This window comes from Haliotis cracherodii, unplaced genomic scaffold, assembly GCF_022045235.1.
Source record: "Haliotis cracherodii isolate W230 unplaced genomic scaffold, xgHalCrac1.p SCAF_11, whole genome shotgun sequence".
NCBI classification, from domain to species: Eukaryota; Metazoa; Mollusca; class Gastropoda; order Lepetellida; family Haliotidae; genus Haliotis; species Haliotis cracherodii.
Genome location: NW_027266266.1, coordinates 15,954,733 through 15,980,700, shown reverse-complemented (window position 1 = coordinate 15,980,700; position 25,968 = coordinate 15,954,733). Strand labels below are relative to the sequence as shown.

The 25,968-nt window shown below is 45.7% G+C and overlaps 71 non-coding genes across 71 annotated transcripts; all 71 read left to right on the top strand.

Moving 5' to 3' along the window:
* Nucleotides 1-172: 172 nt before the first annotated feature.
* On the top strand, nt 173-245 carry Trnaf-gaa (transfer RNA phenylalanine (anticodon GAA)). Its single transcript has one exon. It is a non-coding gene; the product is annotated as a tRNA-Phe (tRNA).
* A 297-nt stretch (nt 246-542) lies between these two features.
* Trnaf-gaa (transfer RNA phenylalanine (anticodon GAA)) lies at nt 543-615 on the top strand. Its single transcript has one exon. It is a non-coding gene; the product is annotated as a tRNA-Phe (tRNA).
* Nucleotides 616-912: 297 nt separating this feature from the next.
* Trnaf-gaa (transfer RNA phenylalanine (anticodon GAA)) lies at nt 913-985 on the top strand. The gene has a single exon. It is a non-coding gene; the product is annotated as a tRNA-Phe (tRNA).
* Nucleotides 986-1,282: 297 nt separating this feature from the next.
* Nucleotides 1,283-1,355, top strand: Trnaf-gaa (transfer RNA phenylalanine (anticodon GAA)). Its single transcript has one exon. It is a non-coding gene; the product is annotated as a tRNA-Phe (tRNA).
* A 297-nt stretch (nt 1,356-1,652) lies between these two features.
* Nucleotides 1,653-1,725, top strand: Trnaf-gaa (transfer RNA phenylalanine (anticodon GAA)). Its single transcript has one exon. It is a non-coding gene; the product is annotated as a tRNA-Phe (tRNA).
* A 297-nt stretch (nt 1,726-2,022) lies between these two features.
* On the top strand, nt 2,023-2,095 carry Trnaf-gaa (transfer RNA phenylalanine (anticodon GAA)). The gene has a single exon. It is a non-coding gene; the product is annotated as a tRNA-Phe (tRNA).
* A 297-nt stretch (nt 2,096-2,392) lies between these two features.
* Nucleotides 2,393-2,465, top strand: Trnaf-gaa (transfer RNA phenylalanine (anticodon GAA)). The gene has a single exon. It is a non-coding gene; the product is annotated as a tRNA-Phe (tRNA).
* A 297-nt stretch (nt 2,466-2,762) lies between these two features.
* On the top strand, nt 2,763-2,835 carry Trnaf-gaa (transfer RNA phenylalanine (anticodon GAA)). The gene has a single exon. It is a non-coding gene; the product is annotated as a tRNA-Phe (tRNA).
* Nucleotides 2,836-3,132: 297 nt separating this feature from the next.
* Trnaf-gaa (transfer RNA phenylalanine (anticodon GAA)) lies at nt 3,133-3,205 on the top strand. Its single transcript has one exon. It is a non-coding gene; the product is annotated as a tRNA-Phe (tRNA).
* Nucleotides 3,206-3,502: 297 nt separating this feature from the next.
* On the top strand, nt 3,503-3,575 carry Trnaf-gaa (transfer RNA phenylalanine (anticodon GAA)). The gene has a single exon. It is a non-coding gene; the product is annotated as a tRNA-Phe (tRNA).
* Nucleotides 3,576-3,872: 297 nt separating this feature from the next.
* Nucleotides 3,873-3,945, top strand: Trnaf-gaa (transfer RNA phenylalanine (anticodon GAA)). Its single transcript has one exon. It is a non-coding gene; the product is annotated as a tRNA-Phe (tRNA).
* Nucleotides 3,946-4,242: 297 nt separating this feature from the next.
* Nucleotides 4,243-4,315, top strand: Trnaf-gaa (transfer RNA phenylalanine (anticodon GAA)). Its single transcript has one exon. It is a non-coding gene; the product is annotated as a tRNA-Phe (tRNA).
* A 297-nt stretch (nt 4,316-4,612) lies between these two features.
* On the top strand, nt 4,613-4,685 carry Trnaf-gaa (transfer RNA phenylalanine (anticodon GAA)). Its single transcript has one exon. It is a non-coding gene; the product is annotated as a tRNA-Phe (tRNA).
* A 297-nt stretch (nt 4,686-4,982) lies between these two features.
* On the top strand, nt 4,983-5,055 carry Trnaf-gaa (transfer RNA phenylalanine (anticodon GAA)). Its single transcript has one exon. It is a non-coding gene; the product is annotated as a tRNA-Phe (tRNA).
* Nucleotides 5,056-5,352: 297 nt separating this feature from the next.
* On the top strand, nt 5,353-5,425 carry Trnaf-gaa (transfer RNA phenylalanine (anticodon GAA)). Its single transcript has one exon. It is a non-coding gene; the product is annotated as a tRNA-Phe (tRNA).
* A 297-nt stretch (nt 5,426-5,722) lies between these two features.
* On the top strand, nt 5,723-5,795 carry Trnaf-gaa (transfer RNA phenylalanine (anticodon GAA)). The gene has a single exon. It is a non-coding gene; the product is annotated as a tRNA-Phe (tRNA).
* Nucleotides 5,796-6,092: 297 nt separating this feature from the next.
* Nucleotides 6,093-6,165, top strand: Trnaf-gaa (transfer RNA phenylalanine (anticodon GAA)). Its single transcript has one exon. It is a non-coding gene; the product is annotated as a tRNA-Phe (tRNA).
* A 297-nt stretch (nt 6,166-6,462) lies between these two features.
* On the top strand, nt 6,463-6,535 carry Trnaf-gaa (transfer RNA phenylalanine (anticodon GAA)). The gene has a single exon. It is a non-coding gene; the product is annotated as a tRNA-Phe (tRNA).
* Nucleotides 6,536-6,832: 297 nt separating this feature from the next.
* Trnaf-gaa (transfer RNA phenylalanine (anticodon GAA)) lies at nt 6,833-6,905 on the top strand. Its single transcript has one exon. It is a non-coding gene; the product is annotated as a tRNA-Phe (tRNA).
* Nucleotides 6,906-7,202: 297 nt separating this feature from the next.
* On the top strand, nt 7,203-7,275 carry Trnaf-gaa (transfer RNA phenylalanine (anticodon GAA)). Its single transcript has one exon. It is a non-coding gene; the product is annotated as a tRNA-Phe (tRNA).
* A 297-nt stretch (nt 7,276-7,572) lies between these two features.
* On the top strand, nt 7,573-7,645 carry Trnaf-gaa (transfer RNA phenylalanine (anticodon GAA)). The gene has a single exon. It is a non-coding gene; the product is annotated as a tRNA-Phe (tRNA).
* Nucleotides 7,646-7,942: 297 nt separating this feature from the next.
* Nucleotides 7,943-8,015, top strand: Trnaf-gaa (transfer RNA phenylalanine (anticodon GAA)). The gene has a single exon. It is a non-coding gene; the product is annotated as a tRNA-Phe (tRNA).
* A 297-nt stretch (nt 8,016-8,312) lies between these two features.
* Trnaf-gaa (transfer RNA phenylalanine (anticodon GAA)) lies at nt 8,313-8,385 on the top strand. Its single transcript has one exon. It is a non-coding gene; the product is annotated as a tRNA-Phe (tRNA).
* Nucleotides 8,386-8,682: 297 nt separating this feature from the next.
* Trnaf-gaa (transfer RNA phenylalanine (anticodon GAA)) lies at nt 8,683-8,755 on the top strand. Its single transcript has one exon. It is a non-coding gene; the product is annotated as a tRNA-Phe (tRNA).
* A 297-nt stretch (nt 8,756-9,052) lies between these two features.
* Trnaf-gaa (transfer RNA phenylalanine (anticodon GAA)) lies at nt 9,053-9,125 on the top strand. The gene has a single exon. It is a non-coding gene; the product is annotated as a tRNA-Phe (tRNA).
* Nucleotides 9,126-9,422: 297 nt separating this feature from the next.
* On the top strand, nt 9,423-9,495 carry Trnaf-gaa (transfer RNA phenylalanine (anticodon GAA)). The gene has a single exon. It is a non-coding gene; the product is annotated as a tRNA-Phe (tRNA).
* A 297-nt stretch (nt 9,496-9,792) lies between these two features.
* Nucleotides 9,793-9,865, top strand: Trnaf-gaa (transfer RNA phenylalanine (anticodon GAA)). The gene has a single exon. It is a non-coding gene; the product is annotated as a tRNA-Phe (tRNA).
* Nucleotides 9,866-10,162: 297 nt separating this feature from the next.
* Trnaf-gaa (transfer RNA phenylalanine (anticodon GAA)) lies at nt 10,163-10,235 on the top strand. The gene has a single exon. It is a non-coding gene; the product is annotated as a tRNA-Phe (tRNA).
* A 297-nt stretch (nt 10,236-10,532) lies between these two features.
* On the top strand, nt 10,533-10,605 carry Trnaf-gaa (transfer RNA phenylalanine (anticodon GAA)). The gene has a single exon. It is a non-coding gene; the product is annotated as a tRNA-Phe (tRNA).
* Nucleotides 10,606-10,902: 297 nt separating this feature from the next.
* On the top strand, nt 10,903-10,975 carry Trnaf-gaa (transfer RNA phenylalanine (anticodon GAA)). Its single transcript has one exon. It is a non-coding gene; the product is annotated as a tRNA-Phe (tRNA).
* Nucleotides 10,976-11,272: 297 nt separating this feature from the next.
* Nucleotides 11,273-11,345, top strand: Trnaf-gaa (transfer RNA phenylalanine (anticodon GAA)). Its single transcript has one exon. It is a non-coding gene; the product is annotated as a tRNA-Phe (tRNA).
* Nucleotides 11,346-11,642: 297 nt separating this feature from the next.
* Trnaf-gaa (transfer RNA phenylalanine (anticodon GAA)) lies at nt 11,643-11,715 on the top strand. The gene has a single exon. It is a non-coding gene; the product is annotated as a tRNA-Phe (tRNA).
* Nucleotides 11,716-12,012: 297 nt separating this feature from the next.
* On the top strand, nt 12,013-12,085 carry Trnaf-gaa (transfer RNA phenylalanine (anticodon GAA)). The gene has a single exon. It is a non-coding gene; the product is annotated as a tRNA-Phe (tRNA).
* A 297-nt stretch (nt 12,086-12,382) lies between these two features.
* On the top strand, nt 12,383-12,455 carry Trnaf-gaa (transfer RNA phenylalanine (anticodon GAA)). Its single transcript has one exon. It is a non-coding gene; the product is annotated as a tRNA-Phe (tRNA).
* A 297-nt stretch (nt 12,456-12,752) lies between these two features.
* Trnaf-gaa (transfer RNA phenylalanine (anticodon GAA)) lies at nt 12,753-12,825 on the top strand. The gene has a single exon. It is a non-coding gene; the product is annotated as a tRNA-Phe (tRNA).
* A 297-nt stretch (nt 12,826-13,122) lies between these two features.
* Nucleotides 13,123-13,195, top strand: Trnaf-gaa (transfer RNA phenylalanine (anticodon GAA)). The gene has a single exon. It is a non-coding gene; the product is annotated as a tRNA-Phe (tRNA).
* Nucleotides 13,196-13,492: 297 nt separating this feature from the next.
* On the top strand, nt 13,493-13,565 carry Trnaf-gaa (transfer RNA phenylalanine (anticodon GAA)). The gene has a single exon. It is a non-coding gene; the product is annotated as a tRNA-Phe (tRNA).
* Nucleotides 13,566-13,862: 297 nt separating this feature from the next.
* On the top strand, nt 13,863-13,935 carry Trnaf-gaa (transfer RNA phenylalanine (anticodon GAA)). The gene has a single exon. It is a non-coding gene; the product is annotated as a tRNA-Phe (tRNA).
* Nucleotides 13,936-14,232: 297 nt separating this feature from the next.
* Trnaf-gaa (transfer RNA phenylalanine (anticodon GAA)) lies at nt 14,233-14,305 on the top strand. The gene has a single exon. It is a non-coding gene; the product is annotated as a tRNA-Phe (tRNA).
* Nucleotides 14,306-14,602: 297 nt separating this feature from the next.
* Nucleotides 14,603-14,675, top strand: Trnaf-gaa (transfer RNA phenylalanine (anticodon GAA)). The gene has a single exon. It is a non-coding gene; the product is annotated as a tRNA-Phe (tRNA).
* Nucleotides 14,676-14,972: 297 nt separating this feature from the next.
* Trnaf-gaa (transfer RNA phenylalanine (anticodon GAA)) lies at nt 14,973-15,045 on the top strand. The gene has a single exon. It is a non-coding gene; the product is annotated as a tRNA-Phe (tRNA).
* Nucleotides 15,046-15,342: 297 nt separating this feature from the next.
* On the top strand, nt 15,343-15,415 carry Trnaf-gaa (transfer RNA phenylalanine (anticodon GAA)). The gene has a single exon. It is a non-coding gene; the product is annotated as a tRNA-Phe (tRNA).
* A 297-nt stretch (nt 15,416-15,712) lies between these two features.
* On the top strand, nt 15,713-15,785 carry Trnaf-gaa (transfer RNA phenylalanine (anticodon GAA)). The gene has a single exon. It is a non-coding gene; the product is annotated as a tRNA-Phe (tRNA).
* A 297-nt stretch (nt 15,786-16,082) lies between these two features.
* Nucleotides 16,083-16,155, top strand: Trnaf-gaa (transfer RNA phenylalanine (anticodon GAA)). The gene has a single exon. It is a non-coding gene; the product is annotated as a tRNA-Phe (tRNA).
* Nucleotides 16,156-16,452: 297 nt separating this feature from the next.
* On the top strand, nt 16,453-16,525 carry Trnaf-gaa (transfer RNA phenylalanine (anticodon GAA)). The gene has a single exon. It is a non-coding gene; the product is annotated as a tRNA-Phe (tRNA).
* A 297-nt stretch (nt 16,526-16,822) lies between these two features.
* Nucleotides 16,823-16,895, top strand: Trnaf-gaa (transfer RNA phenylalanine (anticodon GAA)). The gene has a single exon. It is a non-coding gene; the product is annotated as a tRNA-Phe (tRNA).
* A 297-nt stretch (nt 16,896-17,192) lies between these two features.
* On the top strand, nt 17,193-17,265 carry Trnaf-gaa (transfer RNA phenylalanine (anticodon GAA)). The gene has a single exon. It is a non-coding gene; the product is annotated as a tRNA-Phe (tRNA).
* Nucleotides 17,266-17,562: 297 nt separating this feature from the next.
* Trnaf-gaa (transfer RNA phenylalanine (anticodon GAA)) lies at nt 17,563-17,635 on the top strand. Its single transcript has one exon. It is a non-coding gene; the product is annotated as a tRNA-Phe (tRNA).
* Nucleotides 17,636-17,932: 297 nt separating this feature from the next.
* On the top strand, nt 17,933-18,005 carry Trnaf-gaa (transfer RNA phenylalanine (anticodon GAA)). Its single transcript has one exon. It is a non-coding gene; the product is annotated as a tRNA-Phe (tRNA).
* Nucleotides 18,006-18,302: 297 nt separating this feature from the next.
* Trnaf-gaa (transfer RNA phenylalanine (anticodon GAA)) lies at nt 18,303-18,375 on the top strand. The gene has a single exon. It is a non-coding gene; the product is annotated as a tRNA-Phe (tRNA).
* A 297-nt stretch (nt 18,376-18,672) lies between these two features.
* On the top strand, nt 18,673-18,745 carry Trnaf-gaa (transfer RNA phenylalanine (anticodon GAA)). The gene has a single exon. It is a non-coding gene; the product is annotated as a tRNA-Phe (tRNA).
* A 297-nt stretch (nt 18,746-19,042) lies between these two features.
* On the top strand, nt 19,043-19,115 carry Trnaf-gaa (transfer RNA phenylalanine (anticodon GAA)). Its single transcript has one exon. It is a non-coding gene; the product is annotated as a tRNA-Phe (tRNA).
* Nucleotides 19,116-19,412: 297 nt separating this feature from the next.
* Nucleotides 19,413-19,485, top strand: Trnaf-gaa (transfer RNA phenylalanine (anticodon GAA)). The gene has a single exon. It is a non-coding gene; the product is annotated as a tRNA-Phe (tRNA).
* Nucleotides 19,486-19,782: 297 nt separating this feature from the next.
* Nucleotides 19,783-19,855, top strand: Trnaf-gaa (transfer RNA phenylalanine (anticodon GAA)). Its single transcript has one exon. It is a non-coding gene; the product is annotated as a tRNA-Phe (tRNA).
* Nucleotides 19,856-20,152: 297 nt separating this feature from the next.
* Trnaf-gaa (transfer RNA phenylalanine (anticodon GAA)) lies at nt 20,153-20,225 on the top strand. The gene has a single exon. It is a non-coding gene; the product is annotated as a tRNA-Phe (tRNA).
* Nucleotides 20,226-20,522: 297 nt separating this feature from the next.
* Trnaf-gaa (transfer RNA phenylalanine (anticodon GAA)) lies at nt 20,523-20,595 on the top strand. The gene has a single exon. It is a non-coding gene; the product is annotated as a tRNA-Phe (tRNA).
* A 297-nt stretch (nt 20,596-20,892) lies between these two features.
* Trnaf-gaa (transfer RNA phenylalanine (anticodon GAA)) lies at nt 20,893-20,965 on the top strand. Its single transcript has one exon. It is a non-coding gene; the product is annotated as a tRNA-Phe (tRNA).
* Nucleotides 20,966-21,262: 297 nt separating this feature from the next.
* On the top strand, nt 21,263-21,335 carry Trnaf-gaa (transfer RNA phenylalanine (anticodon GAA)). Its single transcript has one exon. It is a non-coding gene; the product is annotated as a tRNA-Phe (tRNA).
* Nucleotides 21,336-21,632: 297 nt separating this feature from the next.
* Nucleotides 21,633-21,705, top strand: Trnaf-gaa (transfer RNA phenylalanine (anticodon GAA)). Its single transcript has one exon. It is a non-coding gene; the product is annotated as a tRNA-Phe (tRNA).
* Nucleotides 21,706-22,002: 297 nt separating this feature from the next.
* Trnaf-gaa (transfer RNA phenylalanine (anticodon GAA)) lies at nt 22,003-22,075 on the top strand. The gene has a single exon. It is a non-coding gene; the product is annotated as a tRNA-Phe (tRNA).
* Nucleotides 22,076-22,372: 297 nt separating this feature from the next.
* On the top strand, nt 22,373-22,445 carry Trnaf-gaa (transfer RNA phenylalanine (anticodon GAA)). Its single transcript has one exon. It is a non-coding gene; the product is annotated as a tRNA-Phe (tRNA).
* A 297-nt stretch (nt 22,446-22,742) lies between these two features.
* On the top strand, nt 22,743-22,815 carry Trnaf-gaa (transfer RNA phenylalanine (anticodon GAA)). The gene has a single exon. It is a non-coding gene; the product is annotated as a tRNA-Phe (tRNA).
* Nucleotides 22,816-23,112: 297 nt separating this feature from the next.
* On the top strand, nt 23,113-23,185 carry Trnaf-gaa (transfer RNA phenylalanine (anticodon GAA)). The gene has a single exon. It is a non-coding gene; the product is annotated as a tRNA-Phe (tRNA).
* A 297-nt stretch (nt 23,186-23,482) lies between these two features.
* Nucleotides 23,483-23,555, top strand: Trnaf-gaa (transfer RNA phenylalanine (anticodon GAA)). Its single transcript has one exon. It is a non-coding gene; the product is annotated as a tRNA-Phe (tRNA).
* A 297-nt stretch (nt 23,556-23,852) lies between these two features.
* Trnaf-gaa (transfer RNA phenylalanine (anticodon GAA)) lies at nt 23,853-23,925 on the top strand. The gene has a single exon. It is a non-coding gene; the product is annotated as a tRNA-Phe (tRNA).
* A 297-nt stretch (nt 23,926-24,222) lies between these two features.
* Nucleotides 24,223-24,295, top strand: Trnaf-gaa (transfer RNA phenylalanine (anticodon GAA)). The gene has a single exon. It is a non-coding gene; the product is annotated as a tRNA-Phe (tRNA).
* A 297-nt stretch (nt 24,296-24,592) lies between these two features.
* Nucleotides 24,593-24,665, top strand: Trnaf-gaa (transfer RNA phenylalanine (anticodon GAA)). The gene has a single exon. It is a non-coding gene; the product is annotated as a tRNA-Phe (tRNA).
* A 300-nt stretch (nt 24,666-24,965) lies between these two features.
* Nucleotides 24,966-25,036, top strand: Trnaf-gaa (transfer RNA phenylalanine (anticodon GAA)). The gene has a single exon. It is a non-coding gene; the product is annotated as a tRNA-Phe (tRNA).
* Nucleotides 25,037-25,128: 92 nt separating this feature from the next.
* On the top strand, nt 25,129-25,201 carry Trnaf-gaa (transfer RNA phenylalanine (anticodon GAA)). The gene has a single exon. It is a non-coding gene; the product is annotated as a tRNA-Phe (tRNA).
* A 297-nt stretch (nt 25,202-25,498) lies between these two features.
* On the top strand, nt 25,499-25,571 carry Trnaf-gaa (transfer RNA phenylalanine (anticodon GAA)). Its single transcript has one exon. It is a non-coding gene; the product is annotated as a tRNA-Phe (tRNA).
* Nucleotides 25,572-25,868: 297 nt separating this feature from the next.
* On the top strand, nt 25,869-25,939 carry Trnaf-gaa (transfer RNA phenylalanine (anticodon GAA)). The gene has a single exon. It is a non-coding gene; the product is annotated as a tRNA-Phe (tRNA).
* The last annotated feature ends 29 nt before the right edge of the window (nt 25,940-25,968 follow it).

Here is a 25,968-nt window from a genome sequence, read left to right as displayed (position 1 = left end):
ATATGCATTAGCTAACTTCATTTCGGAAGAGATGCCTTATGTTTCCCTGACATTTTGAACTTTTTCTCCCTGTTGCATTAATTGTACAACGATAGTATCTGTTCAGTGCCATGCCAACCAATTCGCCCTCGCCTAGCCTAGTGCTCGTTTCAAATGACAGCCTTCCTCGTCGGCCGGAATAGCTCAGTTGGGAGAGCGTTAGACTGAAGATCTAAAGGCCCCCGGTTCAATCCCGGGTTCCGGCACAGAGTGCAGGACTCTGGCGGCTGACCACACTTTTTGGAAGTCAGTTTTATGAATATGTTTACCCCAAGTCAAAAGTCAAAAGTCACCAATCTCACAGAGCATCTGCAAAATATTTCAGATCAGAATATGCATTAGCTAACTTCATTTCGGAAGAGATGCCTTATGTTTCCCTGACATTTTGAACTTTTTCTCCCTGTTGCATTAATTGTACAACGATAGTATCTGTTCAGTGCCATGCCAACCAATTCGCCCTCGCCTAGCCTAGTGCTCGTTTCAAATGACAGCCTTCCTCGTCGGCCGGAATAGCTCAGTTGGGAGAGCGTTAGACTGAAGATCTAAAGGCCCCCGGTTCAATCCCGGGTTCCGGCACAGAGTGCAGGACTCTGGCGGCTGACCACACTTTTTGGAAGTCAGTTTTATGAATATGTTTACCCCAAGTCAAAAGTCAAAAGTCACCAATCTCACAGAGCATCTGCAAAATATTTCAGATCAGAATATGCATTAGCTAACTTCATTTCGGAAGAGATGCCTTATGTTTCCCTGACATTTTGAACTTTTTCTCCCTGTTGCATTAATTGTACAACGATAGTATCTGTTCAGTGCCATGCCAACCAATTCGCCCTCGCCTAGCCTAGTGCTCGTTTCAAATGACAGCCTTCCTCGTCGGCCGGAATAGCTCAGTTGGGAGAGCGTTAGACTGAAGATCTAAAGGCCCCCGGTTCAATCCCGGGTTCCGGCACAGAGTGCAGGACTCTGGCGGCTGACCACACTTTTTGGAAGTCAGTTTTATGAATATGTTTACCCCAAGTCAAAAGTCAAAAGTCACCAATCTCACAGAGCATCTGCAAAATATTTCAGATCAGAATATGCATTAGCTAACTTCATTTCGGAAGAGATGCCTTATGTTTCCCTGACATTTTGAACTTTTTCTCCCTGTTGCATTAATTGTACAACGATAGTATCTGTTCAGTGCCATGCCAACCAATTCGCCCTCGCCTAGCCTAGTGCTCGTTTCAAATGACAGCCTTCCTCGTCGGCCGGAATAGCTCAGTTGGGAGAGCGTTAGACTGAAGATCTAAAGGCCCCCGGTTCAATCCCGGGTTCCGGCACAGAGTGCAGGACTCTGGCGGCTGACCACACTTTTTGGAAGTCAGTTTTATGAATATGTTTACCCCAAGTCAAAAGTCAAAAGTCACCAATCTCACAGAGCATCTGCAAAATATTTCAGATCAGAATATGCATTAGCTAACTTCATTTCGGAAGAGATGCCTTATGTTTCCCTGACATTTTGAACTTTTTCTCCCTGTTGCATTAATTGTACAACGATAGTATCTGTTCAGTGCCATGCCAACCAATTCGCCCTCGCCTAGCCTAGTGCTCGTTTCAAATGACAGCCTTCCTCGTCGGCCGGAATAGCTCAGTTGGGAGAGCGTTAGACTGAAGATCTAAAGGCCCCCGGTTCAATCCCGGGTTCCGGCACAGAGTGCAGGACTCTGGCGGCTGACCACACTTTTTGGAAGTCAGTTTTATGAATATGTTTACCCCAAGTCAAAAGTCAAAAGTCACCAATCTCACAGAGCATCTGCAAAATATTTCAGATCAGAATATGCATTAGCTAACTTCATTTCGGAAGAGATGCCTTATGTTTCCCTGACATTTTGAACTTTTTCTCCCTGTTGCATTAATTGTACAACGATAGTATCTGTTCAGTGCCATGCCAACCAATTCGCCCTCGCCTAGCCTAGTGCTCGTTTCAAATGACAGCCTTCCTCGTCGGCCGGAATAGCTCAGTTGGGAGAGCGTTAGACTGAAGATCTAAAGGCCCCCGGTTCAATCCCGGGTTCCGGCACAGAGTGCAGGACTCTGGCGGCTGACCACACTTTTTGGAAGTCAGTTTTATGAATATGTTTACCCCAAGTCAAAAGTCAAAAGTCACCAATCTCACAGAGCATCTGCAAAATATTTCAGATCAGAATATGCATTAGCTAACTTCATTTCGGAAGAGATGCCTTATGTTTCCCTGACATTTTGAACTTTTTCTCCCTGTTGCATTAATTGTACAACGATAGTATCTGTTCAGTGCCATGCCAACCAATTCGCCCTCGCCTAGCCTAGTGCTCGTTTCAAATGACAGCCTTCCTCGTCGGCCGGAATAGCTCAGTTGGGAGAGCGTTAGACTGAAGATCTAAAGGCCCCCGGTTCAATCCCGGGTTCCGGCACAGAGTGCAGGACTCTGGCGGCTGACCACACTTTTTGGAAGTCAGTTTTATGAATATGTTTACCCCAAGTCAAAAGTCAAAAGTCACCAATCTCACAGAGCATCTGCAAAATATTTCAGATCAGAATATGCATTAGCTAACTTCATTTCGGAAGAGATGCCTTATGTTTCCCTGACATTTTGAACTTTTTCTCCCTGTTGCATTAATTGTACAACGATAGTATCTGTTCAGTGCCATGCCAACCAATTCGCCCTCGCCTAGCCTAGTGCTCGTTTCAAATGACAGCCTTCCTCGTCGGCCGGAATAGCTCAGTTGGGAGAGCGTTAGACTGAAGATCTAAAGGCCCCCGGTTCAATCCCGGGTTCCGGCACAGAGTGCAGGACTCTGGCGGCTGACCACACTTTTTGGAAGTCAGTTTTATGAATATGTTTACCCCAAGTCAAAAGTCAAAAGTCACCAATCTCACAGAGCATCTGCAAAATATTTCAGATCAGAATATGCATTAGCTAACTTCATTTCGGAAGAGATGCCTTATGTTTCCCTGACATTTTGAACTTTTTCTCCCTGTTGCATTAATTGTACAACGATAGTATCTGTTCAGTGCCATGCCAACCAATTCGCCCTCGCCTAGCCTAGTGCTCGTTTCAAATGACAGCCTTCCTCGTCGGCCGGAATAGCTCAGTTGGGAGAGCGTTAGACTGAAGATCTAAAGGCCCCCGGTTCAATCCCGGGTTCCGGCACAGAGTGCAGGACTCTGGCGGCTGACCACACTTTTTGGAAGTCAGTTTTATGAATATGTTTACCCCAAGTCAAAAGTCAAAAGTCACCAATCTCACAGAGCATCTGCAAAATATTTCAGATCAGAATATGCATTAGCTAACTTCATTTCGGAAGAGATGCCTTATGTTTCCCTGACATTTTGAACTTTTTCTCCCTGTTGCATTAATTGTACAACGATAGTATCTGTTCAGTGCCATGCCAACCAATTCGCCCTCGCCTAGCCTAGTGCTCGTTTCAAATGACAGCCTTCCTCGTCGGCCGGAATAGCTCAGTTGGGAGAGCGTTAGACTGAAGATCTAAAGGCCCCCGGTTCAATCCCGGGTTCCGGCACAGAGTGCAGGACTCTGGCGGCTGACCACACTTTTTGGAAGTCAGTTTTATGAATATGTTTACCCCAAGTCAAAAGTCAAAAGTCACCAATCTCACAGAGCATCTGCAAAATATTTCAGATCAGAATATGCATTAGCTAACTTCATTTCGGAAGAGATGCCTTATGTTTCCCTGACATTTTGAACTTTTTCTCCCTGTTGCATTAATTGTACAACGATAGTATCTGTTCAGTGCCATGCCAACCAATTCGCCCTCGCCTAGCCTAGTGCTCGTTTCAAATGACAGCCTTCCTCGTCGGCCGGAATAGCTCAGTTGGGAGAGCGTTAGACTGAAGATCTAAAGGCCCCCGGTTCAATCCCGGGTTCCGGCACAGAGTGCAGGACTCTGGCGGCTGACCACACTTTTTGGAAGTCAGTTTTATGAATATGTTTACCCCAAGTCAAAAGTCAAAAGTCACCAATCTCACAGAGCATCTGCAAAATATTTCAGATCAGAATATGCATTAGCTAACTTCATTTCGGAAGAGATGCCTTATGTTTCCCTGACATTTTGAACTTTTTCTCCCTGTTGCATTAATTGTACAACGATAGTATCTGTTCAGTGCCATGCCAACCAATTCGCCCTCGCCTAGCCTAGTGCTCGTTTCAAATGACAGCCTTCCTCGTCGGCCGGAATAGCTCAGTTGGGAGAGCGTTAGACTGAAGATCTAAAGGCCCCCGGTTCAATCCCGGGTTCCGGCACAGAGTGCAGGACTCTGGCGGCTGACCACACTTTTTGGAAGTCAGTTTTATGAATATGTTTACCCCAAGTCAAAAGTCAAAAGTCACCAATCTCACAGAGCATCTGCAAAATATTTCAGATCAGAATATGCATTAGCTAACTTCATTTCGGAAGAGATGCCTTATGTTTCCCTGACATTTTGAACTTTTTCTCCCTGTTGCATTAATTGTACAACGATAGTATCTGTTCAGTGCCATGCCAACCAATTCGCCCTCGCCTAGCCTAGTGCTCGTTTCAAATGACAGCCTTCCTCGTCGGCCGGAATAGCTCAGTTGGGAGAGCGTTAGACTGAAGATCTAAAGGCCCCCGGTTCAATCCCGGGTTCCGGCACAGAGTGCAGGACTCTGGCGGCTGACCACACTTTTTGGAAGTCAGTTTTATGAATATGTTTACCCCAAGTCAAAAGTCAAAAGTCACCAATCTCACAGAGCATCTGCAAAATATTTCAGATCAGAATATGCATTAGCTAACTTCATTTCGGAAGAGATGCCTTATGTTTCCCTGACATTTTGAACTTTTTCTCCCTGTTGCATTAATTGTACAACGATAGTATCTGTTCAGTGCCATGCCAACCAATTCGCCCTCGCCTAGCCTAGTGCTCGTTTCAAATGACAGCCTTCCTCGTCGGCCGGAATAGCTCAGTTGGGAGAGCGTTAGACTGAAGATCTAAAGGCCCCCGGTTCAATCCCGGGTTCCGGCACAGAGTGCAGGACTCTGGCGGCTGACCACACTTTTTGGAAGTCAGTTTTATGAATATGTTTACCCCAAGTCAAAAGTCAAAAGTCACCAATCTCACAGAGCATCTGCAAAATATTTCAGATCAGAATATGCATTAGCTAACTTCATTTCGGAAGAGATGCCTTATGTTTCCCTGACATTTTGAACTTTTTCTCCCTGTTGCATTAATTGTACAACGATAGTATCTGTTCAGTGCCATGCCAACCAATTCGCCCTCGCCTAGCCTAGTGCTCGTTTCAAATGACAGCCTTCCTCGTCGGCCGGAATAGCTCAGTTGGGAGAGCGTTAGACTGAAGATCTAAAGGCCCCCGGTTCAATCCCGGGTTCCGGCACAGAGTGCAGGACTCTGGCGGCTGACCACACTTTTTGGAAGTCAGTTTTATGAATATGTTTACCCCAAGTCAAAAGTCAAAAGTCACCAATCTCACAGAGCATCTGCAAAATATTTCAGATCAGAATATGCATTAGCTAACTTCATTTCGGAAGAGATGCCTTATGTTTCCCTGACATTTTGAACTTTTTCTCCCTGTTGCATTAATTGTACAACGATAGTATCTGTTCAGTGCCATGCCAACCAATTCGCCCTCGCCTAGCCTAGTGCTCGTTTCAAATGACAGCCTTCCTCGTCGGCCGGAATAGCTCAGTTGGGAGAGCGTTAGACTGAAGATCTAAAGGCCCCCGGTTCAATCCCGGGTTCCGGCACAGAGTGCAGGACTCTGGCGGCTGACCACACTTTTTGGAAGTCAGTTTTATGAATATGTTTACCCCAAGTCAAAAGTCAAAAGTCACCAATCTCACAGAGCATCTGCAAAATATTTCAGATCAGAATATGCATTAGCTAACTTCATTTCGGAAGAGATGCCTTATGTTTCCCTGACATTTTGAACTTTTTCTCCCTGTTGCATTAATTGTACAACGATAGTATCTGTTCAGTGCCATGCCAACCAATTCGCCCTCGCCTAGCCTAGTGCTCGTTTCAAATGACAGCCTTCCTCGTCGGCCGGAATAGCTCAGTTGGGAGAGCGTTAGACTGAAGATCTAAAGGCCCCCGGTTCAATCCCGGGTTCCGGCACAGAGTGCAGGACTCTGGCGGCTGACCACACTTTTTGGAAGTCAGTTTTATGAATATGTTTACCCCAAGTCAAAAGTCAAAAGTCACCAATCTCACAGAGCATCTGCAAAATATTTCAGATCAGAATATGCATTAGCTAACTTCATTTCGGAAGAGATGCCTTATGTTTCCCTGACATTTTGAACTTTTTCTCCCTGTTGCATTAATTGTACAACGATAGTATCTGTTCAGTGCCATGCCAACCAATTCGCCCTCGCCTAGCCTAGTGCTCGTTTCAAATGACAGCCTTCCTCGTCGGCCGGAATAGCTCAGTTGGGAGAGCGTTAGACTGAAGATCTAAAGGCCCCCGGTTCAATCCCGGGTTCCGGCACAGAGTGCAGGACTCTGGCGGCTGACCACACTTTTTGGAAGTCAGTTTTATGAATATGTTTACCCCAAGTCAAAAGTCAAAAGTCACCAATCTCACAGAGCATCTGCAAAATATTTCAGATCAGAATATGCATTAGCTAACTTCATTTCGGAAGAGATGCCTTATGTTTCCCTGACATTTTGAACTTTTTCTCCCTGTTGCATTAATTGTACAACGATAGTATCTGTTCAGTGCCATGCCAACCAATTCGCCCTCGCCTAGCCTAGTGCTCGTTTCAAATGACAGCCTTCCTCGTCGGCCGGAATAGCTCAGTTGGGAGAGCGTTAGACTGAAGATCTAAAGGCCCCCGGTTCAATCCCGGGTTCCGGCACAGAGTGCAGGACTCTGGCGGCTGACCACACTTTTTGGAAGTCAGTTTTATGAATATGTTTACCCCAAGTCAAAAGTCAAAAGTCACCAATCTCACAGAGCATCTGCAAAATATTTCAGATCAGAATATGCATTAGCTAACTTCATTTCGGAAGAGATGCCTTATGTTTCCCTGACATTTTGAACTTTTTCTCCCTGTTGCATTAATTGTACAACGATAGTATCTGTTCAGTGCCATGCCAACCAATTCGCCCTCGCCTAGCCTAGTGCTCGTTTCAAATGACAGCCTTCCTCGTCGGCCGGAATAGCTCAGTTGGGAGAGCGTTAGACTGAAGATCTAAAGGCCCCCGGTTCAATCCCGGGTTCCGGCACAGAGTGCAGGACTCTGGCGGCTGACCACACTTTTTGGAAGTCAGTTTTATGAATATGTTTACCCCAAGTCAAAAGTCAAAAGTCACCAATCTCACAGAGCATCTGCAAAATATTTCAGATCAGAATATGCATTAGCTAACTTCATTTCGGAAGAGATGCCTTATGTTTCCCTGACATTTTGAACTTTTTCTCCCTGTTGCATTAATTGTACAACGATAGTATCTGTTCAGTGCCATGCCAACCAATTCGCCCTCGCCTAGCCTAGTGCTCGTTTCAAATGACAGCCTTCCTCGTCGGCCGGAATAGCTCAGTTGGGAGAGCGTTAGACTGAAGATCTAAAGGCCCCCGGTTCAATCCCGGGTTCCGGCACAGAGTGCAGGACTCTGGCGGCTGACCACACTTTTTGGAAGTCAGTTTTATGAATATGTTTACCCCAAGTCAAAAGTCAAAAGTCACCAATCTCACAGAGCATCTGCAAAATATTTCAGATCAGAATATGCATTAGCTAACTTCATTTCGGAAGAGATGCCTTATGTTTCCCTGACATTTTGAACTTTTTCTCCCTGTTGCATTAATTGTACAACGATAGTATCTGTTCAGTGCCATGCCAACCAATTCGCCCTCGCCTAGCCTAGTGCTCGTTTCAAATGACAGCCTTCCTCGTCGGCCGGAATAGCTCAGTTGGGAGAGCGTTAGACTGAAGATCTAAAGGCCCCCGGTTCAATCCCGGGTTCCGGCACAGAGTGCAGGACTCTGGCGGCTGACCACACTTTTTGGAAGTCAGTTTTATGAATATGTTTACCCCAAGTCAAAAGTCAAAAGTCACCAATCTCACAGAGCATCTGCAAAATATTTCAGATCAGAATATGCATTAGCTAACTTCATTTCGGAAGAGATGCCTTATGTTTCCCTGACATTTTGAACTTTTTCTCCCTGTTGCATTAATTGTACAACGATAGTATCTGTTCAGTGCCATGCCAACCAATTCGCCCTCGCCTAGCCTAGTGCTCGTTTCAAATGACAGCCTTCCTCGTCGGCCGGAATAGCTCAGTTGGGAGAGCGTTAGACTGAAGATCTAAAGGCCCCCGGTTCAATCCCGGGTTCCGGCACAGAGTGCAGGACTCTGGCGGCTGACCACACTTTTTGGAAGTCAGTTTTATGAATATGTTTACCCCAAGTCAAAAGTCAAAAGTCACCAATCTCACAGAGCATCTGCAAAATATTTCAGATCAGAATATGCATTAGCTAACTTCATTTCGGAAGAGATGCCTTATGTTTCCCTGACATTTTGAACTTTTTCTCCCTGTTGCATTAATTGTACAACGATAGTATCTGTTCAGTGCCATGCCAACCAATTCGCCCTCGCCTAGCCTAGTGCTCGTTTCAAATGACAGCCTTCCTCGTCGGCCGGAATAGCTCAGTTGGGAGAGCGTTAGACTGAAGATCTAAAGGCCCCCGGTTCAATCCCGGGTTCCGGCACAGAGTGCAGGACTCTGGCGGCTGACCACACTTTTTGGAAGTCAGTTTTATGAATATGTTTACCCCAAGTCAAAAGTCAAAAGTCACCAATCTCACAGAGCATCTGCAAAATATTTCAGATCAGAATATGCATTAGCTAACTTCATTTCGGAAGAGATGCCTTATGTTTCCCTGACATTTTGAACTTTTTCTCCCTGTTGCATTAATTGTACAACGATAGTATCTGTTCAGTGCCATGCCAACCAATTCGCCCTCGCCTAGCCTAGTGCTCGTTTCAAATGACAGCCTTCCTCGTCGGCCGGAATAGCTCAGTTGGGAGAGCGTTAGACTGAAGATCTAAAGGCCCCCGGTTCAATCCCGGGTTCCGGCACAGAGTGCAGGACTCTGGCGGCTGACCACACTTTTTGGAAGTCAGTTTTATGAATATGTTTACCCCAAGTCAAAAGTCAAAAGTCACCAATCTCACAGAGCATCTGCAAAATATTTCAGATCAGAATATGCATTAGCTAACTTCATTTCGGAAGAGATGCCTTATGTTTCCCTGACATTTTGAACTTTTTCTCCCTGTTGCATTAATTGTACAACGATAGTATCTGTTCAGTGCCATGCCAACCAATTCGCCCTCGCCTAGCCTAGTGCTCGTTTCAAATGACAGCCTTCCTCGTCGGCCGGAATAGCTCAGTTGGGAGAGCGTTAGACTGAAGATCTAAAGGCCCCCGGTTCAATCCCGGGTTCCGGCACAGAGTGCAGGACTCTGGCGGCTGACCACACTTTTTGGAAGTCAGTTTTATGAATATGTTTACCCCAAGTCAAAAGTCAAAAGTCACCAATCTCACAGAGCATCTGCAAAATATTTCAGATCAGAATATGCATTAGCTAACTTCATTTCGGAAGAGATGCCTTATGTTTCCCTGACATTTTGAACTTTTTCTCCCTGTTGCATTAATTGTACAACGATAGTATCTGTTCAGTGCCATGCCAACCAATTCGCCCTCGCCTAGCCTAGTGCTCGTTTCAAATGACAGCCTTCCTCGTCGGCCGGAATAGCTCAGTTGGGAGAGCGTTAGACTGAAGATCTAAAGGCCCCCGGTTCAATCCCGGGTTCCGGCACAGAGTGCAGGACTCTGGCGGCTGACCACACTTTTTGGAAGTCAGTTTTATGAATATGTTTACCCCAAGTCAAAAGTCAAAAGTCACCAATCTCACAGAGCATCTGCAAAATATTTCAGATCAGAATATGCATTAGCTAACTTCATTTCGGAAGAGATGCCTTATGTTTCCCTGACATTTTGAACTTTTTCTCCCTGTTGCATTAATTGTACAACGATAGTATCTGTTCAGTGCCATGCCAACCAATTCGCCCTCGCCTAGCCTAGTGCTCGTTTCAAATGACAGCCTTCCTCGTCGGCCGGAATAGCTCAGTTGGGAGAGCGTTAGACTGAAGATCTAAAGGCCCCCGGTTCAATCCCGGGTTCCGGCACAGAGTGCAGGACTCTGGCGGCTGACCACACTTTTTGGAAGTCAGTTTTATGAATATGTTTACCCCAAGTCAAAAGTCAAAAGTCACCAATCTCACAGAGCATCTGCAAAATATTTCAGATCAGAATATGCATTAGCTAACTTCATTTCGGAAGAGATGCCTTATGTTTCCCTGACATTTTGAACTTTTTCTCCCTGTTGCATTAATTGTACAACGATAGTATCTGTTCAGTGCCATGCCAACCAATTCGCCCTCGCCTAGCCTAGTGCTCGTTTCAAATGACAGCCTTCCTCGTCGGCCGGAATAGCTCAGTTGGGAGAGCGTTAGACTGAAGATCTAAAGGCGCCCGGTTCAATCCCGGGTTCCGGCACAGAGTGCAGGACTCTGGCGGCTGACCACACTTTTTGGAAGTCAGTTTTATGAATATGTTTACCCCAAGTCAAAAGTCAAAAGTCACCAATCTCACAGAGCATCTGCAAAATATTTCAGATCAGAATATGCATTAGCTAACTTCATTTCGGAAGAGATGCCTTATGTTTCCCTGACATTTTGAACTTTTTCTCCCTGTTGCATTAATTGTACAACGATAGTATCTGTTCAGTGCCATGCCAACCAATTCGCCCTCGCCTAGCCTAGTGCTCGTTTCAAATGACAGCCTTCCTCGTCGGCCGGAATAGCTCAGTTGGGAGAGCGTTAGACTGAAGATCTAAAGGCCCCCGGTTCAATCCCGGGTTCCGGCACAGAGTGCAGGACTCTGGCGGCTGACCACACTTTTTGGAAGTCAGTTTTATGAATATGTTTACCCCAAGTCAAAAGTCAAAAGTCACCAATCTCACAGAGCATCTGCAAAATATTTCAGATCAGAATATGCATTAGCTAACTTCATTTCGGAAGAGATGCCTTATGTTTCCCTGACATTTTGAACTTTTTCTCCCTGTTGCATTAATTGTACAACGATAGTATCTGTTCAGTGCCATGCCAACCAATTCGCCCTCGCCTAGCCTAGTGCTCGTTTCAAATGACAGCCTTCCTCGTCGGCCGGAATAGCTCAGTTGGGAGAGCGTTAGACTGAAGATCTAAAGGCCCCCGGTTCAATCCCGGGTTCCGGCACAGAGTGCAGGACTCTGGCGGCTGACCACACTTTTTGGAAGTCAGTTTTATGAATATGTTTACCCCAAGTCAAAAGTCAAAAGTCACCAATCTCACAGAGCATCTGCAAAATATTTCAGATCAGAATATGCATTAGCTAACTTCATTTCGGAAGAGATGCCTTATGTTTCCCTGACATTTTGAACTTTTTCTCCCTGTTGCATTAATTGTACAACGATAGTATCTGTTCAGTGCCATGCCAACCAATTCGCCCTCGCCTAGCCTAGTGCTCGTTTCAAATGACAGCCTTCCTCGTCGGCCGGAATAGCTCAGTTGGGAGAGCGTTAGACTGAAGATCTAAAGGCCCCCGGTTCAATCCCGGGTTCCGGCACAGAGTGCAGGACTCTGGCGGCTGACCACACTTTTTGGAAGTCAGTTTTATGAATATGTTTACCCCAAGTCAAAAGTCAAAAGTCACCAATCTCACAGAGCATCTGCAAAATATTTCAGATCAGAATATGCATTAGCTAACTTCATTTCGGAAGAGATGCCTTATGTTTCCCTGACATTTTGAACTTTTTCTCCCTGTTGCATTAATTGTACAACGATAGTATCTGTTCAGTGCCATGCCAACCAATTCGCCCTCGCCTAGCCTAGTGCTCGTTTCAAATGACAGCCTTCCTCGTCGGCCGGAATAGCTCAGTTGGGAGAGCGTTAGACTGAAGATCTAAAGGCCCCCGGTTCAATCCCGGGTTCCGGCACAGAGTGCAGGACTCTGGCGGCTGACCACACTTTTTGGAAGTCAGTTTTATGAATATGTTTACCCCAAGTCAAAAGTCAAAAGTCACCAATCTCACAGAGCATCTGCAAAATATTTCAGATCAGAATATGCATTAGCTAACTTCATTTCGGAAGAGATGCCTTATGTTTCCCTGACATTTTGAACTTTTTCTCCCTGTTGCATTAATTGTACAACGATAGTATCTGTTCAGTGCCATGCCAACCAATTCGCCCTCGCCTAGCCTAGTGCTCGTTTCAAATGACAGCCTTCCTCGTCGGCCGGAATAGCTCAGTTGGGAGAGCGTTAGACTGAAGATCTAAAGGCCCCCGGTTCAATCCCGGGTTCCGGCACAGAGTGCAGGACTCTGGCGGCTGACCACACTTTTTGGAAGTCAGTTTTATGAATATGTTTACCCCAAGTCAAAAGTCAAAAGTCACCAATCTCACAGAGCATCTGCAAAATATTTCAGATCAGAATATGCATTAGCTAACTTCATTTCGGAAGAGATGCCTTATGTTTCCCTGACATTTTGAACTTTTTCTCCCTGTTGCATTAATTGTACAACGATAGTATCTGTTCAGTGCCATGCCAACCAATTCGCCCTCGCCTAGCCTAGTGCTCGTTTCAAATGACAGCCTTCCTCGTCGGCCGGAATAGCTCAGTTGGGAGAGCGTTAGACTGAAGATCTAAAGGCCCCCGGTTCAATCCCGGGTTCCGGCACAGAGTGCAGGACTCTGGCGGCTGACCACACTTTTTGGAAGTCAGTTTTATGAATATGTTTACCCCAAGTCAAAAGTCAAAAGTCACCAATCTCACAGAGCATCTGCAAAATATTTCAGATCAGAATATGCATTAGCTAACTTCATTTCGGAAGAGATGCCTTATGTTTCCCTGACATTTTGAACTTTTTCTCCCTGTTGCATTAATTGTACAACGATAGTATCTGTTCAGTGCCATGCCAACCAATTCGCCCTCGCCTAGCCTAGTGCTCGTTTCAAATGACAGCCTTCCTCGTCGGCCGGAATAGCTCAGTTGGGAGAGCGTTAGACTGAAGATCTAAAGGCCCCCGGTTCAATCCCGGGTTCCGGCACAGAGTGCAGGACTCTGGCGGCTGACCACACTTTTTGGAAGTCAGTTTTATGAATATGTTTACCCCAAGTCAAAAGTCAAAAGTCACCAATCTCACAGAGCATCTGCAAAATATTTCAGATCAGAATATGCATTAGCTAACTTCATTTCGGAAGAGATGCCTTATGTTTCCCTGACATTTTGAACTTTTTCTCCCTGTTGCATTAATTGTACAACGATAGTATCTGTTCAGTGCCATGCCAACCAATTCGCCCTCGCCTAGCCTAGTGCTCGTTTCAAATGACAGCCTTCCTCGTCGGCCGGAATAGCTCAGTTGGGAGAGCGTTAGACTGAAGATCTAAAGGCCCCCGGTTCAATCCCGGGTTCCGGCACAGAGTGCAGGACTCTGGCGGCTGACCACACTTTTTGGAAGTCAGTTTTATGAATATGTTTACCCCAAGTCAAAAGTCAAAAGTCACCAATCTCACAGAGCATCTGCAAAATATTTCAGATCAGAATATGCATTAGCTAACTTCATTTCGGAAGAGATGCCTTATGTTTCCCTGACATTTTGAACTTTTTCTCCCTGTTGCATTAATTGTACAACGATAGTATCTGTTCAGTGCCATGCCAACCAATTCGCCCTCGCCTAGCCTAGTGCTCGTTTCAAATGACAGCCTTCCTCGTCGGCCGGAATAGCTCAGTTGGGAGAGCGTTAGACTGAAGATCTAAAGGCCCCCGGTTCAATCCCGGGTTCCGGCACAGAGTGCAGGACTCTGGCGGCTGACCACACTTTTTGGAAGTCAGTTTTATGAATATGTTTACCCCAAGTCAAAAGTCAAAAGTCACCAATCTCACAGAGCATCTGCAAAATATTTCAGATCAGAATATGCATTAGCTAACTTCATTTCGGAAGAGATGCCTTATGTTTCCCTGACATTTTGAACTTTTTCTCCCTGTTGCATTAATTGTACAACGATAGTATCTGTTCAGTGCCATGCCAACCAATTCGCCCTCGCCTAGCCTAGTGCTCGTTTCAAATGACAGCCTTCCTCGTCGGCCGGAATAGCTCAGTTGGGAGAGCGTTAGACTGAAGATCTAAAGGCCCCCGGTTCAATCCCGGGTTCCGGCACAGAGTGCAGGACTCTGGCGGCTGACCACACTTTTTGGAAGTCAGTTTTATGAATATGTTTACCCCAAGTCAAAAGTCAAAAGTCACCAATCTCACAGAGCATCTGCAAAATATTTCAGATCAGAATATGCATTAGCTAACTTCATTTCGGAAGAGATGCCTTATGTTTCCCTGACATTTTGAACTTTTTCTCCCTGTTGCATTAATTGTACAACGATAGTATCTGTTCAGTGCCATGCCAACCAATTCGCCCTCGCCTAGCCTAGTGCTCGTTTCAAATGACAGCCTTCCTCGTCGGCCGGAATAGCTCAGTTGGGAGAGCGTTAGACTGAAGATCTAAAGGCCCCCGGTTCAATCCCGGGTTCCGGCACAGAGTGCAGGACTCTGGCGGCTGACCACACTTTTTGGAAGTCAGTTTTATGAATATGTTTACCCCAAGTCAAAAGTCAAAAGTCACCAATCTCACAGAGCATCTGCAAAATATTTCAGATCAGAATATGCATTAGCTAACTTCATTTCGGAAGAGATGCCTTATGTTTCCCTGACATTTTGAACTTTTTCTCCCTGTTGCATTAATTGTACAACGATAGTATCTGTTCAGTGCCATGCCAACCAATTCGCCCTCGCCTAGCCTAGTGCTCGTTTCAAATGACAGCCTTCCTCGTCGGCCGGAATAGCTCAGTTGGGAGAGCGTTAGACTGAAGATCTAAAGGCCCCCGGTTCAATCCCGGGTTCCGGCACAGAGTGCAGGACTCTGGCGGCTGACCACACTTTTTGGAAGTCAGTTTTATGAATATGTTTACCCCAAGTCAAAAGTCAAAAGTCACCAATCTCACAGAGCATCTGCAAAATATTTCAGATCAGAATATGCATTAGCTAACTTCATTTCGGAAGAGATGCCTTATGTTTCCCTGACATTTTGAACTTTTTCTCCCTGTTGCATTAATTGTACAACGATAGTATCTGTTCAGTGCCATGCCAACCAATTCGCCCTCGCCTAGCCTAGTGCTCGTTTCAAATGACAGCCTTCCTCGTCGGCCGGAATAGCTCAGTTGGGAGAGCGTTAGACTGAAGATCTAAAGGCCCCCGGTTCAATCCCGGGTTCCGGCACAGAGTGCAGGACTCTGGCGGCTGACCACACTTTTTGGAAGTCAGTTTTATGAATATGTTTACCCCAAGTCAAAAGTCAAAAGTCACCAATCTCACAGAGCATCTGCAAAATATTTCAGATCAGAATATGCATTAGCTAACTTCATTTCGGAAGAGATGCCTTATGTTTCCCTGACATTTTGAACTTTTTCTCCCTGTTGCATTAATTGTACAACGATAGTATCTGTTCAGTGCCATGCCAACCAATTCGCCCTCGCCTAGCCTAGTGCTCGTTTCAAATGACAGCCTTCCTCGTCGGCCGGAATAGCTCAGTTGGGAGAGCGTTAGACTGAAGATCTAAAGGCCCCCGGTTCAATCCCGGGTTCCGGCACAGAGTGTAGGACTCTGGCGGCTGACCACACTTTTTGGAAGTCAGTTTTATGAATATGTTTACCCCAAGTCAAAAGTCAAAAGTCACCAATCTCACAGAGCATCTGCAAAATATTTCAGATCAGAATATGCATTAGCTAACTTCATTTCGGAAGAGATGCCTTATGTTTCCCTGACATTTTGAACTTTTTCTCCCTGTTGCATTAATTGTACAACGATAGTATCTGTTCAGTGCCATGCCAACCAATTCGCCCTCGCCTAGCCTAGTGCTCGTTTCAAATGACAGCCTTCCTCGTCGGCCGGAATAGCTCAGTTGGGAGAGCGTTAGACTGAAGATCTAAAGGCCCCCGGTTCAATCCCGGGTTCCGGCACAGAGTGCAGGACTCTGGCGGCTGACCACACTTTTTGGAAGTCAGTTTTATGAATATGTTTACCCCAAGTCAAAAGTCAAAAGTCACCAATCTCACAGAGCATCTGCAAAATATTTCAGATCAGAATATGCATTAGCTAACTTCATTTCGGAAGAGATGCCTTATGTTTCCCTGACATTTTGAACTTTTTCTCCCTGTTGCATTAATTGTACAACGATAGTATCTGTTCAGTGCCATGCCAACCAATTCGCCCTCGCCTAGCCTAGTGCTCGTTTCAAATGACAGCCTTCCTCGTCGGCCGGAATAGCTCAGTTGGGAGAGCGTTAGACTGAAGATCTAAAGGCCCCCGGTTCAATCCCGGGTTCCGGCACAGAGTGCAGGACTCTGGCGGCTGACCACACTTTTTGGAAGTCAGTTTTATGAATATGTTTACCCCAAGTCAAAAGTCAAAAGTCACCAATCTCACAGAGCATCTGCAAAATATTTCAGATCAGAATATGCATTAGCTAACTTCATTTCGGAAGAGATGCCTTATGTTTCCCTGACATTTTGAACTTTTTCTCCCTGTTGCATTAATTGTACAACGATAGTATCTGTTCAGTGCCATGCCAACCAATTCGCCCTCGCCTAGCCTAGTGCTCGTTTCAAATGACAGCCTTCCTCGTCGGCCGGAATAGCTCAGTTGGGAGAGCGTTAGACTGAAGATCTAAAGGCCCCCGGTTCAATCCCGGGTTCCGGCACAGAGTGCAGGACTCTGGCGGCTGACCACACTTTTTGGAAGTCAGTTTTATGAATATGTTTACCCCAAGTCAAAAGTCAAAAGTCACCAATCTCACAGAGCATCTGCAAAATATTTCAGATCAGAATATGCATTAGCTAACTTCATTTCGGAAGAGATGCCTTATGTTTCCCTGACATTTTGAACTTTTTCTCCCTGTTGCATTAATTGTACAACGATAGTATCTGTTCAGTGCCATGCCAACCAATTCGCCCTCGCCTAGCCTAGTGCTCGTTTCAAATGACAGCCTTCCTCGTCGGCCGGAATAGCTCAGTTGGGAGAGCGTTAGACTGAAGATCTAAAGGCCCCCGGTTCAATCCCGTGTTCCGGCACAGAGTGCAGGACTCTGGCGGCTGACCACACTTTTTGGAAGTCAGTTTTATGAATATGTTTACCCCAAGTCAAAAGTCAAAAGTCACCAATCTCACAGAGCATCTGCAAAATATTTCAGATCAGAATATGCATTAGCTAACTTCATTTCGGAAGAGATGCCTTATGTTTCCCTGACATTTTGAACTTTTTCTCCCTGTTGCATTAATTGTACAACGATAGTATCTGTTCAGTGCCATGCCAACCAATTCGCCCTCGCCTAGCCTAGTGCTCGTTTCAAATGACAGCCTTCCTCGTCGGCCGGAATAGCTCAGTTGGGAGAGCGTTAGACTGAAGATCTAAAGGCCCCCGGTTCAATCCCGGGTTCCGGCACAGAGTGCAGGACTCTGGCGGCTGACCACACTTTTTGGAAGTCAGTTTTATGAATATGTTTACCCCAAGTCAAAAGTCAAAAGTCACCAATCTCACAGAGCATCTGCAAAATATTTCAGATCAGAATATGCATTAGCTAACTTCATTTCGGAAGAGATGCCTTATGTTTCCCTGACATTTTGAACTTTTTCTCCCTGTTGCATTAATTGTACAACGATAGTATCTGTTCAGTGCCATGCCAACCAATTCGCCCTCGCCTAGCCTAGTGCTCGTTTCAAATGACAGCCTTCCTCGTCGGCCGGAATAGCTCAGTTGGGAGAGCGTTAGACTGAAGATCTAAAGGCCCCCGGTTCAAGCCCGGGTTCCGGCACAGAGTGCAGGACTCTGGCGGCTGACCACACTTTTTGGAAGTCAGTTTTATGAATATGTTTACCCCAAGTCAAAAGTCAAAAGTCACCAATCTCACAGAGCATCTGCAAAATATTTCAGATCAGAATATGCATTAGCTAACTTCATTTCGGAAGAGATGCCTTATGTTTCCCTGACATTTTGAACTTTTTCTCCCTGTTGCATTAATTGTACAACGATAGTATCTGTTCAGTGCCATGCCAACCAATTCGCCCTCGCCTAGCCTAGTGCTCGTTTCAAATGACAGCCTTCCTCGTCGGCCGGAATAGCTCAGTTGGGAGAGCGTTAGACTGAAGATCTAAAGGCCCCCGGTTCAATCCCGGGTTCCGGCACAGAGTGCAGGACTCTGGCGGCTGACCACACTTTTTGGAAGTCAGTTTTATGAATATGTTTACCCCAAGTCAAAAGTCAAAAGTCACCAATCTCACAGAGCATCTGCAAAATATTTCAGATCAGAATATGCATTAGCTAACTTCATTTCGGAAGAGATGCCTTATGTTTCCCTGACATTTTGAACTTTTTCTCCCTGTTGCATTAATTGTACAACGATAGTATCTGTTCAGTGCCATGCCAACCAATTCGCCCTCGCCTAGCCTAGTGCTCGTTTCAAATGACAGCCTTCCTCGTCGGCCGGAATAGCTCAGTTGGGAGAGCGTTAGACTGAAGATCTAAAGGCCCCCGGTTCAATCCCGGGTTCCGGCACAGAGTGCAGGACTCTGGCGGCTGACCACACTTTTTGGAAGTCAGTTTTATGAATATGTTTACCCCAAGTCAAAAGTCAAAAGTCACCAATCTCACAGAGCATCTGCAAAATATTTCAGATCAGAATATGCATTAGCTAACTTCATTTCGGAAGAGATGCCTTATGTTTCCCTGACATTTTGAACTTTTTCTCCCTGTTGCATTAATTGTACAACGATAGTATCTGTTCAGTGCCATGCCAACCAATTCGCCCTCGCCTAGCCTAGTGCTCGTTTCAAATGACAGCCTTCCTCGTCGGCCGGAATAGCTCAGTTGGGAGAGCGTTAGACTGAAGATCTAAAGGCCCCCGGTTCAATCCCGGGTTCCGGCACAGAGTGCAGGACTCTGGCGGCTGACCACACTTTTTGGAAGTCAGTTTTATGAATATGTTTACCCCAAGTCAAAAGTCAAAAGTCACCAATCTCACAGAGCATCTGCAAAATATTTCAGATCAGAATATGCATTAGCTAACTTCATTTCGGAAGAGATGCCTTATGTTTCCCTGACATTTTGAACTTTTTCTCCCTGTTGCATTAATTGTACAACGATAGTATCTGTTCAGTGCCATGCCAACCAATTCGCCCTCGCCTAGCCTAGTGCTCGTTTCAAATGACAGCCTTCCTCGTCGGCCGGAATAGCTCAGTTGGGAGAGCGTTAGACTGAAGATCTAAAGGCCCCCGGTTCAATCCCGGGTTCCGGCACAGAGTGCAGGACTCTGGCGGCTGACCACACTTTTTGGAAGTCAGTTTTATGAATATGTTTACCCCAAGTCAAAAGTCAAAAGTCACCAATCTCACAGAGCATCTGCAAAATATTTCAGATCAGAATATGCATTAGCTAACTTCATTTCGGAAGAGATGCCTTATGTTTCCCTGACATTTTGAACTTTTTCTCCCTGTTGCATTAATTGTACAACGATAGTATCTGTTCAGTGCCATGCCAACCAATTCGCCCTCGCCTAGCCTAGTGCTCGTTTCAAATGACAGCCTTCCTCGTCGGCCGGAATAGCTCAGTTGGGAGAGCGTTAGACTGAAGATCTAAAGGCCCCCGGTTCAATCCCGGGTTCCGGCACAGAGTGCAGGACTCTGGCGGCTGACCACACTTTTTGGAAGTCAGTTTTATGAATATGTTTACCCCAAGTCAAAAGTCAAAAGTCACCAATCTCACAGAGCATCTGCAAAATATTTCAGATCAGAATATGCATTAGCTAACTTCATTTCGGAAGAGATGCCTTATGTTTCCCTGACATTTTGAACTTTTTCTCCCTGTTGCATTAATTGTACAACGATAGTATCTGTTCAGTGCCATGCCAACCAATTCGCCCTCGCCTAGCCTAGTGCTCGTTTCAAATGACAGCCTTCCTCGTCGGCCGGAATAGCTCAGTTGGGAGAGCGTTAGACTGAAGATCTAAAGGCCCCCGGTTCAATCCCGGGTTCCGGCACAGAGTGCAGGACTCTGGCGGCTGACCACACTTTTTGGAAGTCAGTTTTATGAATATGTTTACCCCAAGTCAAAAGTCAAAAGTCACCAATCTCACAGAGCATCTGCAAAATATTTCAGATCAGAATATGCATTAGCTAACTTCATTTCGGAAGAGATGCCTTATGTTTCCCTGACATTTTGAACTTTTTCTCCCTGTTGCATTAATTGTACAACGATAGTATCTGTTCAGTGCCATGCCAACCAATTCGCCCTCGCCTAGCCTAGTGCTCGTTTCAAATGACAGCCTTCCTCGTCGGCCGGAATAGCTCAGTTGGGAGAGCGTTAGACTGAAGATCTAAAGGCCCCCGGTTCAATCCCGGGTTCCGGCACAGAGTGCAGGACTCTGGCGGCTGACCACACTTTTTGGAAGTCAGTTTTATGAATATGTTTACCCCAAGTCAAAAGTCAAAAGTCACCAATCTCACAGAGCATCTGCAAAATATTTCAGATCAGAATATGCATTAGCTAACTTCATTTCGGAAGAGATGCCTTATGTTTCCCTGACATTTTGAACTTTTTCTCCCTGTTGCATTAATTGTACAACGATAGTATCTGTTCAGTGCCATGCCAACCAATTCGCCCTCGCCTAGCCTAGTGCTCGTTTCAAATGACAGCCTTCCTCGTCGGCCGGAATAGCTCAGTTGGGAGAGCGTTAGACTGAAGATCTAAAGGCCCCCGGTTCAATCCCGGGTTCCGGCACAGAGTGCAGGACTCTGGCGGCTGACCACACTTTTTGGAAGTCAGTTTTATGAATATGTTTACCCCAAGTCAAAAGTCAAAAGTCACCAATCTCACAGAGCATCTGCAAAATATTTCAGATCAGAATATGCATTAGCTAACTTCATTTCGGAAGAGATGCCTTATGTTTCCCTGACATTTTGAACTTTTTCTCCCTGTTGCATTAATTGTACAACGATAGTATCTGTTCAGTGCCATGCCAACCAATTCGCCCTCGCCTAGCCTAGTGCTCGTTTCAAATGACAGCCTTCCTCGTCGGCCGGAATAGCTCAGTTGGGAGAGCGTTAGACTGAAGATCTAAAGGCCCCCGGTTCAATCCCGGGTTCCGGCACAGAGTGCAGGACTCTGGCGGCTGACCACACTTTTTGGAAGTCAGTTTTATGAATATGTTTACCCCAAGTCAAAAGTCAAAAGTCACCAATCTCACAGAGCATCTGCAAAATATTTCAGATCAGAATATGCATTAGCTAACTTCATTTCGGAAGAGATGCCTTATGTTTCCCTGACATTTTGAACTTTTTCTCCCTGTTGCATTAATTGTACAACGATAGTATCTGTTCAGTGCCATGCCAACCAATTCGCCCTCGCCTAGCCTAGTGCTCGTTTCAAATGACAGCCTTCCTCGTCGGCCGGAATAGCTCAGTTGGGAGAGCGTTAGACTGAAGATCTAAAGGCCCCCGGTTCAATCCCGGGTTCCGGCACAGAGTGCAGGACTCTGGCGGCTGACCACACTTTTTGGAAGTCAGTTTTATGAATATGTTTACCCCAAGTCAAAAGTCAAAAGTCACCAATCTCACAGAGCATCTGCAAAATATTTCAGATCAGAATATGCATTAGCTAACTTCATTTCGGAAGAGATGCCTTATGTTTCCCTGACATTTTGAACTTTTTCTCCCTGTTGCATTAATTGTACAACGATAGTATCTGTTCAGTGCCATGCCAACCAATTCGCCCTCGCCTAGCCTAGTGCTCGTTTCAAATGACAGCCTTCCTCGTCGGCCGGAATAGCTCAGTTGGGAGAGCGTTAGACTGAAGATCTAAAGGCCCCCGGTTCAATCCCGGGTTCCGGCACAGAGTGCAGGACTCTGGCGGCTGACCACACTTTTTGGAAGTCAGTTTTATGAATATGTTTACCCCAAGTCAAAAGTCAAAAGTCACCAATCTCACAGAGCATCTGCAAAATATTTCAGATCAGAATATGCATTAGCTAACTTCATTTCGGAAGAGATGCCTTATGTTTCCCTGACATTTTGAACTTTTTCTCCCTGTTGCATTAATTGTACAACGATAGTATCTGTTCAGTGCCATGCCAACCAATTCGCCCTCGCCTAGCCTAGTGCTCGTTTCAAATGACAGCCTTCCTCGTCGGCCGGAATAGCTCAGTTGGGAGAGCGTTAGACTGAAGATCTAAAGGCCCCCGGTTCAATCCCGGGTTCCGGCACAGAGTGCAGGACTCTGGCGGCTGACCACACTTTTTGGAAGTCAGTTTTATGAATATGTTTACCCCAAGTCAAAAGTCAAAAGTCACCAATCTCACAGAGCATCTGCAAAATATTTCAGATCAGAATATGCATTAGCTAACTTCATTTCGGAAGAGATGCCTTATGTTTCCCTGACATTTTGAACTTTTTCTCCCTGTTGCATTAATTGTACAACGATAGTATCTGTTCAGTGCCATGCCAACCAATTCGCCCTCGCCTAGCCTAGTACTCGTTTCAAATGACAGCCTTCCTCGTCGGCCGGAATAGCTCAGTTGGGAGAGCGTTAGACTGAAGATCTAAAGGCCCCCGGTTCAATCCCGGGTTCCGGCACAGAGTGCAGGACTCTGGCGGCTGACCACACTTTTTGGAAGTCAGTTTTATGAATATGTTTACCCCAAGTCAAAAGTCAAAAGTCACCAATCTCACAGAGCATCTGCAAAATATTTCAGATCAGAATATGCATTAGCTAACTTCATTTCGGAAGAGATGCCTTATGTTTCCCTGACATTTTGAACTTTTTCTCCCTGTTGCATTAATTGTACAACGATAGTATCTGTTCAGTGCCATGCCAACCAATTCGCCCTCGCCTAGCCTAGTGCTCGTTTCAAATGACAGCCTTCCTCGTCGGCCGGAATAGCTCAGTTGGGAGAGCGTTAGACTGAAGATCTAAAGGCCCCCGGTTCAATCCCGGGTTCCGGCACAGAGTGCAGGACTCTGGCGGCTGACCACACTTTTTGGAAGTCAGTTTTATGAATATGTTTACCCCAAGTCAAAAGTCAAAAGTCACCAATCTCACAGAGCATCTGCAAAATATTTCAGATCAGAATATGCATTAGCTAACTTCATTTCGGAAGAGATGCCTTATGTTTCCCTGACATTTTGAACTTTTTCTCCCTGTTGCATTAATTGTACAACGATAGTATCTGTTCAGTGCCATGCCAACCAATTCGCCCTCGCCTAGCCTAGTGCTCGTTTCAAATGACAGCCTTCCTCGTCGGCCGGAATAGCTCAGTTGGGAGAGCGTTAGACTGAAGATCTAAAGGCCCCCGGTTCAATCCCGGGTTCCGGCACAGAGTGCAGGACTCTGGCGGCTGACCACACTTTTTGGAAGTCAGTTTTATGAATATGTTTACCCCAAGTCAAAAGTCAAAAGTCACCAATCTCACAGAGCATCTGCAAAATATTTCAGATCAGAATATGCATTAGCTAACTTCATTTCGGAAGAGATGCCTTATGTTTCCCTGACATTTTGAACTTTTTCTCCCTGTTGCATTAATTGTACAACGATAGTATCTGTTCAGTGCCATGCCAACCAATTCGCCCTCGCCTAGCCTAGTGCTCGTTTCAAATGACAGCCTTCCTCGTCGGCCGGAATAGCTCAGTTGGGAGAGCGTTAGACTGAAGATCTAAAGGCCCCCGGTTCAATCCCGGGTTCCGGCACAGAGTGCAGGACTCTGGCGGCTGACCACACTTTTTGGAAGTCAGTTTTATGAATATGTTTACCCCAAGTCAAAAGTCAAAAGTCACCAATCTCACAGAGCATCTGCAAAATATTTCAGATCAGAATATGCATTAGCTAACTTCATTTCGGAAGAGATGCCTTATGTTTCCCTGACATTTTGAACTTTTTCTCCCTGTTGCATTAATTGTACAACGATAGTATCTGTTCAGTGCCATGCCAACCAATTCGCCCTCGCCTAGCCTAGTGCTCGTTTCAAATGACAGCCTTCCTCGTCGGCCGGAATAGCTCAGTTGGGAGAGCGTTAGACTGAAGATCTAAAGGCCCCCGGTTCAATCCCGGGTTCCGGCACAGAGTGCAGGACTCTGGCGGCTGACCACACTTTTTGGAAGTCAGTTTTATGAATATGTTTACCCCAAGTCAAAAGTCAAAAGTCACCAATCTCACAGAGCATCTGCAAAATATTTCAGATCAGAATATGCATTAGCTAACTTCATTTCGGAAGAGATGCCTTATGTTTCCCTGACATTTTGAACTTTTTCTCCCTGTTGCATTAATTGTACAACGATAGTATCTGTTCAGTGCCATGCCAACCAATTCGCCCTCGCCTAGCCTAGTGCTCGTTTCAAATGACAGCCTTCCTCGTCGGCCGGAATAGCTCAGTTGGGAGAGCGTTAGACTGAAGATCTAAAGGCCCCCGGTTCAATCCCGGGTTCCGGCACAGAGTGCAGGACTCTGGCGGCTGACCACACTTTTTGGAAGTCAGTTTTATGAATATGTTTACCCCAAGTCAAAAGTCAAAAGTCACCAATCTCACAGAGCATCTGCAAAATATTTCAGATCAGAATATGCATTAGCTAACTTCATTTCGGAAGAGATGCCTTATGTTTCCCTGACATTTTGAACTTTTTCTCCCTGTTGCATTAATTGTACAACGATAGTATCTGTTCAGTGCCATGCCAACCAATTCGCCCTCGCCTAGCCTAGTGCTCGTTTCAAATGACAGCCTTCCTCGTCGGCCGGAATAGCTCAGTTGGGAGAGCGTTAGACTGAAGATCTAAAGGCCACCGGTTCAATCCCGGGTTTGCATTAATTGTACAACGATAGTATCTGTTCAGTGCCATGCCAACCAATTCGCCCTCGCCTAGCCTAGTGCTCGTTTCAAATGACAGCCTTCCTCGTCGGCCGGAATAGCTCAGTTGGGAGAGCGTTAGACTGAAGATCTAAAGGCCCCCGGTTCAATCCCGGGTTCCGGCACAGAGTGCAGGACTCTGGCGGCTGACCACACTTTTTGGAAGTCAGTTTTATGAATATGTTTACCCCAAGTCAAAAGTCAAAAGTCACCAATCTCACAGAGCATCTGCAAAATATTTCAGATCAGAATATGCATTAGCTAACTTCATTTCGGAAGAGATGCCTTATGTTTCCCTGACATTTTGAACTTTTTCTCCCTGTTGCATTAATTGTACAACGATAGTATCTGTTCAGTGCCATGCCAACCAATTCGCCCTCGCCTAGCCTAGTGCTCGTTTCAAATGACAGCCTTCCTCGTCGGCCGGAATAGCTCAGTTGGGAGAGCGTTAGACTGAAGATCTAAAGGCCCCCGGTTCAATCCCGGGTTCCGGCACAGAGTGCAGGACTCTGGCGGCTGACCACACTTTTTGGAAGTCAGTTTTATGAATATGTTTACCCCAAGTCAAAAGTCAAAAGTCACCAATCTCACAGAGCATCTGCAAAATATTTCAGATCAGAATATGCATTAGCTAACTTCATTTCGGAAGAGATGCCTTATGTTTCCCTGACATTTTGAACTTTTTCTCCCTGTTGCATTAATTGTACAACGATAGTATCTGTTCAGTGCCATGCCAACCAATTCGCCCTCGCCTAGCCTAGTGCTCGTTTCAAATGACAGCCTTCCTCGTCGGCCGGAATAGCTCAGTTGGGAGAGCGTTAGACTGAAGATCTAAAGGCCCCCGGTTCAATCCCGGGTTTGCATTAATTGTACAACGATAGTATCTGTTCAG